This window comes from Tetrao urogallus, assembly GCF_951394365.1.
Source record: "Tetrao urogallus genome assembly, chromosome: 6".
Lineage (NCBI taxonomy): Eukaryota > Metazoa > Chordata > Aves > Galliformes > Phasianidae > Tetrao > Tetrao urogallus.
In genome coordinates, this window is record NC_136819.1 from 15,966,026 (window position 1) to 15,973,085 (window position 7,060).

Genomic DNA, 7,060 nt, shown 5'->3' on the forward strand with positions numbered 1-7,060 from the left:
CTCGGTCACACTGTGTCTTATCTCAGTGATGACGCCTACCTTCCTCCTTGGGCAAAGCTCAGCAGCTGCCCAGGAGAGCAGCTGGCCCAATGCCTGCTACCAGGTCTCAGCCTCAGGTGATTCACAGTGGAGAGGGATGGACAGCTCTGCTGGCCAACCCGTCCCACCTGAAAAACAGCATGGGTATTTGCATTTAGTCCATATGCCCGGGTTAAGTGCAAGTCACTTTGAGCAATATTTACACATCCCATTCCCTCACCTCAGCTCCTCCCAGCATAGCACACTGCTCACTTTCTCTGAACACAGCCCTTGTAGCAGGTAAGGCTCAGCCCAGCTCAAGTCAGCTGAGAGTCAGACCATAGCGAAAGATCTACCGATGCCATTCTGACAGTACAGTCACCTTCAATTCCAATCCTCAGCAAAGGAAATTGTTTTCTTCATGTGGGAACAGTGGGTAGCTGAAAGAACTGCTTTGACTTGAAGGTGGTCTGCTGAAGGCTACAGAATCATTAGATTGGAAAAGACCTCTAAGATCATCCAGTCCAACCTCCAGCCCAGCCCCATCATGCTGGCCATGTTCCTCAGTGCCACATCTCCACAGATCCTGAGCACCTACAGGACAGTGACTCTACCACCTGCCTAGACAGGCTGTGCCAATTCTCCCTTCCCAGGGGCTGGACAGTGTGCAGCCATAACAGGATTTCCGCCAGCTTTGTTTCCCTGCTTTCAGGGAAGCACAGTAGATAGCAAAGGCAGCGCCATGCAGTTGCAATCAGCTAGCACAGACTTCTGGAAGCTCCCTGTACATCCCTTCACTCAGCCTCACACGCTTCTCTTCACTGCTTTACTACATCCTAAGCATGGGTCACTGACACTGCATAGTCTGTGTGACATATCTGGGCAGCTGGCATTTTTTTTCTTATGCCACAGAGATACCAGTCATCTGATGCCACCATTGTTGATTCTTTCCCTTAAATGTCTGTCTGATGATATGTAAATATGTAAGGCTGACAGACATGAGCACATGGCACGAGCAGAGCACAGTGTGCTTCATCTCGCAGCAGAACATTTAGTGACCCAACCTCAGCACTCCCCATGCAGCTGCACAGGTCAGGTTTGCTTGGCAAAACTATAATTAGAGCCACACATAGGGAAATCCATCAAAAGTCAGCAAGAAAATTAAAGCTTTAGGATGCAGAAAGGGGAAAAGAGAAAGTGCTGGAAAAAATATTGAGAAAAGCAATGACAGCAACACTGTGCATCTCCCCTCGGAGCTGCTGGGCCATGCACTACCTTAGAGGGAGCACAGTGACAGAGGACAAAGCCTCACTGATTGCTTCAGTACTGCTCCTTGGATGCTTCAAAATGGGTCATTCTGGATTCCGATGTCTGAAGCAAAACAAGTGTTTTAAAACTTTAGTCCTTATGCAGACAGCAAGCAAAGGCACTGGCAAGAGCAGGAAAGACATTGCACAGCTCCGTGAAGAAAACAGAAGTACTACAGCTGAAACCTCTTATCACTGCCTCTAATGTCAAGCTGAGCTCGTGGGAGCAGGCAAAGAGGTGGGAGGATTCCATCTCTAGCACAGCCACATCGAGTCAAAAATATTTAGGCAGGGAATAATACGTGAGCTGCATTATGGAAACCCATCCTGGTTTACTGCACATGGGGATCAATATCTGCAAAGCTCTCTGACCATGAAGAACACTGTGCTGGGAGCTGTGTCCATTTGATTTATGTTACTTGTCTACTGAACCTCATCCCATCAGGTCACTCCTGAGGCAGCCAGGATTACAGCACTGCCTGCGTGCTGCTGAAGACAACTGCATGTGGACTCCTCGCCTGCAATAACATCACCAGATCAAGGCACGATACAGCCTCAATTCACAACACATATCAAACTAGGTTTGGGAGGAAGAAATCTTTTCATTTGCCAGATCAAACTGCCTGGAGAAAGGACAGCCAGGCTGATTCCCTATCAGACCTAGAACAGAGGGTTTCCATAGCTCTCAGCAGACAGATACGCTCATACGTATACAACTTTATGTGATACACAGAAACAGGCAGCTCTAGAAGATGAAAAGTAAGATAGGAATTGCTCCTGAAGCTGCACAGAGCAAAGCTAAAAGCCAGCAGTTCCTGTTACGCATAACATCCACCAGCTCCATCGGAACAACCAAGGATTCAGTGGGTCAGTTTTCAACTGGGAAACCGCACTTTGTTTACCCGGCTCCTTAGGCTGCTCCCGACACAGCCACGTCTCCGGCTGAGGGGGGCAACTGCCCGGCAGGAAGCGCTACAGGAAGGATCTGAGGTTCCGCACACGAGTTCACCGAAGGGCATCCCACTCTCAAGGGACATTAAAGAAAACGGCTAGAGGAGCTTCGGCGTCTCTCCCAAAGAGGAGAGGCGGCACGGAGGCCCTCGGCGCCACCACGCACCGGATCTGGGCCAGAAGGCTCAGAGGATGCAGAGAGTTCCCTGAGCAGAGGATGCGCGGAGTCCAGCGCTGCGTGCCCCTGTCTGAGAGAGGCACCTGAGGCCACCTGGGAGCGCTCCCCACACACTGCCGGAGCCGCATCTACAGCGCTCACCGAGCAGAGCTGCTCTGAGGGAACGCGCGCCCATAGCCGTCTTTCAGCTGGCGGCAGCTAGAGAAGGGGGACGCTCTGAAGGAACGAGCGCGCTCAGACGGACAGCTCACAGCTGAGGGGCTCCGCACCCCGGCCTCACAAAATGGCGGGCGGGGGGCGGCCGCCCCGGCACCACACGTCGTCCCGGCACCACACACCCCCGACACCGGGCAGGCTACAGGGCAGGCGTCGGCTCCGCCCGCACCGCGAAGCCCCCGCACCGCACCGCACAGCCCCGCTTACCCGTCCCGGCCGAGGAGGAGCAGAGCGGGCACCTGCTGCCGCTCCACAGGGTGACAGCGGAGCCGCGGGAACGCAGGAAACGCTCGTCCCGCCGGACGGAGGGAACTGCGCCCCGGCCCAGGGGCGGCAGGTGGGGCTGGGGGTTGTGCTGCCCGCCGCCGCCAGGCCCCGAGCGGAGTTAAAGGCGACGCCGGCACAGCCGGGCTGATTCGTGGCGGAGATAAAAACTTGCAGCGCAACGGCCGCTATTCGTAGCAGCTGAGTATGATCTGTTTCCTGAATGAGGAAATAGGCGGCAGGCCCGGTTCAGTTCCTCAAGCGACCGCCGCGGGTTGGAAGAAAACTTTCCCTTTTGAGCATGTGCATGGCATCCTTCCACAGCTCCACGCACCTGTCCTCGCCCAGTCCGCTGCTAAGCTCCTCTCAGAAACCTCTGCAGAAATAGACGGGTTCTTATCTTTCACCTCTAAGATCGGTCACGAAACCAATAAGGTTAGAAAAGACCTCTAAGATCATCTTAGTCCAACCCTTCCCCACCAAACATTTACCAATGCTGACATGTATTTACCCTGAGAACAGTTCAAATGAGATGAGCAGAATAGAGCCCAGCAAACAAACCCACGGCATACAGCACAGTCAGAAATATTTAATGTACCTTTACAGGGCAAAACAGACAATCTGCCGCAGCCAGGTGAGTACATTGAGAAAGTTTTTATTAGAAGATATATTTTTGCCAAAATAAATACTTTTTTTCTCCAGAAAACATTAGAAAAAGGAAACGGGAGGAAAAAAAGCATCGGTTTAATACTGTAATTTCAAAATTACCGTGAACGCTACTTGAATACTTTGCTATGTAAATAACATCATTTGCATATGCTATTGCTGGTCAAGTTGCTGCTCTGACATCAGTGATTACCACAGGATTTCCACACGCATTGGTGTGCCTCAGGGGCTTCTTAAACTCAGTGACAACAGCAGAGTCCTGGCTGAGTTTCTATCTCAGCCACACAGCAGGATGGATGCAGTTAGAGACTGTCCTGCAGACTGGGAACAGAGAAGTGTCCCACGGATGGGCAAGGGGAAAGGAGGAAGAGAAGGAACAAGTCCTGGTGCATTCAGAAAGGCAGACACTGCAGGGACGTAGGGCAAGCAGAACCCACTGTGAAGGCACAGGGTGAGTTTGGCACAAACTAACTGGCTGATGTGGTGATCAACCAAGGTGGTCCATTCTCTCATCATTTTAAAGGGAAGACGAGAAAACTGCTGCAAAGAACTGTTGACAAGGCCCTCAAACTTTGGCAACATGCAGCACTGCCACCCACACCTACTCTTTGCAGAAATGGACCCATAAGGAAAACAGACACAAATGCATGCAGAGAGTTTCAGGGTTTCTTCCATAATTCCTTTGGAAGTGACAGCTCTTCTGTAAAGAGAAGGAATGAAAGCTTGGAAACTGGATTATTAGATTCTTAAAACGGACAAAAACAGTGGTAAGCATCTAAGAACTTGGGGGAACCCCAGAGCTGGCAGATGGCAACACCCTCTTATTCTCTAGTCTGAGTGCTGCATGTACACGGCTTCCCCCAGGAAGTCACGAGAAGGCATTTCCTAAGTCCTACTGACAGTCCGCAGAAGAATTTCCTCCTACCCCTTGAAAAACCAACCTGTGGAATTAACAGTAGGTCAGGCAGCAAACCGAATCCAAAACACCATGCATGCGTGGGGGTTTACAGAGCATGCCATTGATACACACTGTTGTGCACAGCATTGAACCACGTGTTGTACAGGTTAGGGACCTGTTAGATGCACGAGAAGTTGATCGTTAGCCGTGTTAAAAGCAGCAAGTAGTATCCGTATCATAGGAAGAAGAAAAAGAAAATGGATTCCTGAATGCACAGATCTTTTAAGCGAAACAATAGAAACTGCAAGGGTTGAAACTCTTGCAAAATTCAAGTGAATATTATAAGGATTTCAGATGTGGGCTGCAAGATGAACTTTTGGTCCAGGATCCTGACTTCTCAACAAGAGAGCACAGGCCCTGGCCACTACCAGCAGGCTTCCCAACCACACATTCTCTCCTTCCAGCTTGCTGATGTACAAAAAGATCTTATCTTTTTGATCCTTTGCAGTCTGTGATGAACTTCAAGGAAATCATGAAACTCTTCCTAAGGAAGCAGAGGGCAGTGTGCGGTATTTATTTTTGACAGATCACTTTCTTTACCTGAGCTTGAATCTACAAAACCAACAAGCTGTCACACAACAGCCACTTGGGAATACAAGCAAAAAGAGGGTTAAGAGAGTGATACTTTCCCAAGTATCCTTCCACACCCTGCAAATTAACATAGGGAAAACAGGAGTTTCCTCCCAGAAGAGATAGGCCTTTACATTTAAACCCAGGCTTTGATTTGTGGTTAAAGTCAGCAGTGCATAAAAGTTTATTATATTAACATCTCAAAAAGGAGCTAACAGCAGACGGGGTGCAAGAGAATGAAATTCAGGCCTTTTACCATAGCAGTTACTCTGTTGAAATGTATGGACCAGAATCAGCAAACCTTCTGGATCAGAGCACTGGAAGACAGTGGCACCAGCCCAGCTGGGTGTGATACACAAGAGGAAAGCAGGGGCTGAGGATGCCAAGCTGCAATTTCTTAGCATGTACTATTGCCAAAAGAATTTGGTTCAGTTTAGTGGTTTACATAAATCAGTCAGTGGTTTTACCAGTCCAGGAAGAAGGAAAAAATAAAAATAGTTGCAATCATTTTTCTCCACCCTTATGTTAACACAAATAGGCAAAGCCAAGAGGGCAGCAGCCTCTAAGCACGAGGTTTCCTCGTCTGGCATTACCCTTCTGGCTTTACTTTTGGATGCAATGCTTTAATTTCATGCCACTAAACAGCTACACATTCTCACCAATTGCTCCATGTACAGTAGGGACAGGAGATGCACATTCAGCAAACTAAGAAGGTAGCCCAGAGCAGTGGAAAACAATAAGCACTCACACCATATCACAAACACCTTATCTCAAGCATATCCTGCTGTCACAAACTGACAATAGTTGGCTGCTGGTTCACCTTCACTACATTTATGGCATTCAGCTTGTCCCACAGGCTTTAGAAAAAATAAAAATACAATATGCTTTATAATCCTATATTCCCAATCTGGTTTCAGAATCCTCTATATTCTTTTTCTCTTCCTCCCCACAGTGATTCCTCTACACCCTAGTTGCCTTAACTATGTGAAGCTTAAGAATAAATCTGACTGTAAGTGCAGGCCTACTTCATAAACCATGCAGGCCCTTGTGTTACACAAGGTGAGCTACACTCAGGAAGGACTGTGGGCTGACATTCTCAGCCACAAGTTAGTATTTGTTCTGGTGTCTCACAGACAGCATCAGCATCACAGCTGCCCACCGTCTTGCCTCCCAGACTGCAACAGCCACTGGTGAAGAAATGCTCTGGTGCTAATCAGTCTCTGCTACAAGTACTCAAACCTCTTCAGGGCACAGTTATGCTGGTGGGAGACAGCACCCACCACCTCACCCACACTGCCTGTGGAGATGTAACTAAGTAGAGTCACTACCTTCTCCACCTATTAAAGTTTCTGAGGATATTTTCACTTTTTAAATCAAAGGGAGAAAACAGAGCATTATAAATTACTGTTCCACATACAGACTATGTACCAGCTTTAGACACCCTGTGCTGAAGCTCCCCAAAAGAGAGGGCATAAGTTTGCTTTGGCTAGCTGCATACTGTTTGTGCTAGGAGAGGTAGAAGATGCCTCACACAGCAAGATGTGCTGCAGAAAGAGATACCAGGAGCTGGCTTTGTGTCACAGTGCAAAGACTGAAGTACACGCAAACCCCACAGGAAGCCACATCTCATCCTGGGAAGAACAGAGAGCTTATGTCTCTGCACAGCAAATCACAAGTAGACTGCTACTGATAAGGCAGAACCCAGACCTGCTCCAGCTTTTTAAGGGACACGACAAGCACAGTCAGTTCCAAGAAGACTGGCACATGCACCAGCACTGCTGATTTCACTTCCTCTTCTCGTGCTCCTGCTATAGACAGCTGCATAGCTGCACCAGTGAGCCACAACACAAGAGGCAAACCGTGAGGCTGATATAACTGCAAACCTGAATCTTTCTCATCCCAAATCCTCAAATAAAAGAGTTAAGTCCCCCC